This window comes from Arachis ipaensis, chromosome B1, assembly GCF_059453495.1.
Source record: "Arachis ipaensis isolate K30076 ecotype BB chromosome B1, ASM5945349v1, whole genome shotgun sequence".
Taxonomy (NCBI): domain Eukaryota; kingdom Viridiplantae; phylum Streptophyta; class Magnoliopsida; order Fabales; family Fabaceae; genus Arachis; species Arachis ipaensis.
Window position 1 is genome coordinate 76,974,663 of NC_142436.1, and position 788 is coordinate 76,975,450.

Consider the following 788-nt stretch of genomic DNA (forward strand, 5'->3'; position numbering starts at 1 on the left):
TATCAATTTCAAGAATTCCCTTCTTCTGAGGCGTCCCATTGCTTACAGGATTCCTCTCAGAAGTGTACATGAACTGGTTATTAGCAACCATGTCAATGAGTTCTTGAGCTTCTGTAGGCGTTTTCTTTAGGTGAATGGATCCACCTGCAGAAGTATCCAATGACATTTTAGCTAATTCAGACAGACCATCATAGAATATATCCAGGATGGTCCATTCTGAAAGCATGTCAGAAGGACACTTTTTGGTCAGTTGCTTGTATCTCTCCCAAGCTTCATAGAGGGATTCACCTTCTTTCTGTCTGAAGGTTTGAACATCCACTCTAAGCTTGCTCAGCTTTTGAGGAGGAAAGAACTTGGCTAAGAAAGTCGTGACCAGCTTATCCCAAGAGTTCAGGCTATCTTTGGGTTGAGAGTCCAACCACACTCTAGCTCTGTCTCTTACAGCAAAAGGGAAAAGCATGAGCCTGTAGACTTCAGGATCTACTCCATTAGTCTTAACAGTATCACAGATCTGCAAAAATGCAGTTAAGAACTGAAAAGGATCTTCAGATGGAAGTCCATGAAACTTGCAGTTCTGCTGCATCAGAGAAACTAATTGAGGTTTCAGCTCAAAATTGTTTGCTCCAATGGTAGGGATAGAGATGCTTCTTCCATGTAAATTGGAATTAGGTGCAGTAAAGTCACCAAGCATCCTCCTTGTATTATTATTATTTTCGGCTGCCATCTCCTCTTCTTGTTCAAAAATTTCTGAAAGGTGCTTGCTGGATTGTTGTAATTTAGCTTCTTTT

General features: G+C 40.9%; 1 non-coding gene across 1 annotated transcript; it reads left to right on the forward strand.

Moving 5' to 3' along the window:
- The first annotated feature begins 220 nt into the window (after positions 1-220).
- Positions 221-328, forward strand: LOC148577098 (small nucleolar RNA R71). The gene has a single exon (XR_015903151.1). It is a non-coding gene; the product is annotated as a small nucleolar RNA R71 (small nucleolar RNA).
- The last annotated feature ends 460 nt before the right edge of the window (positions 329-788 follow it).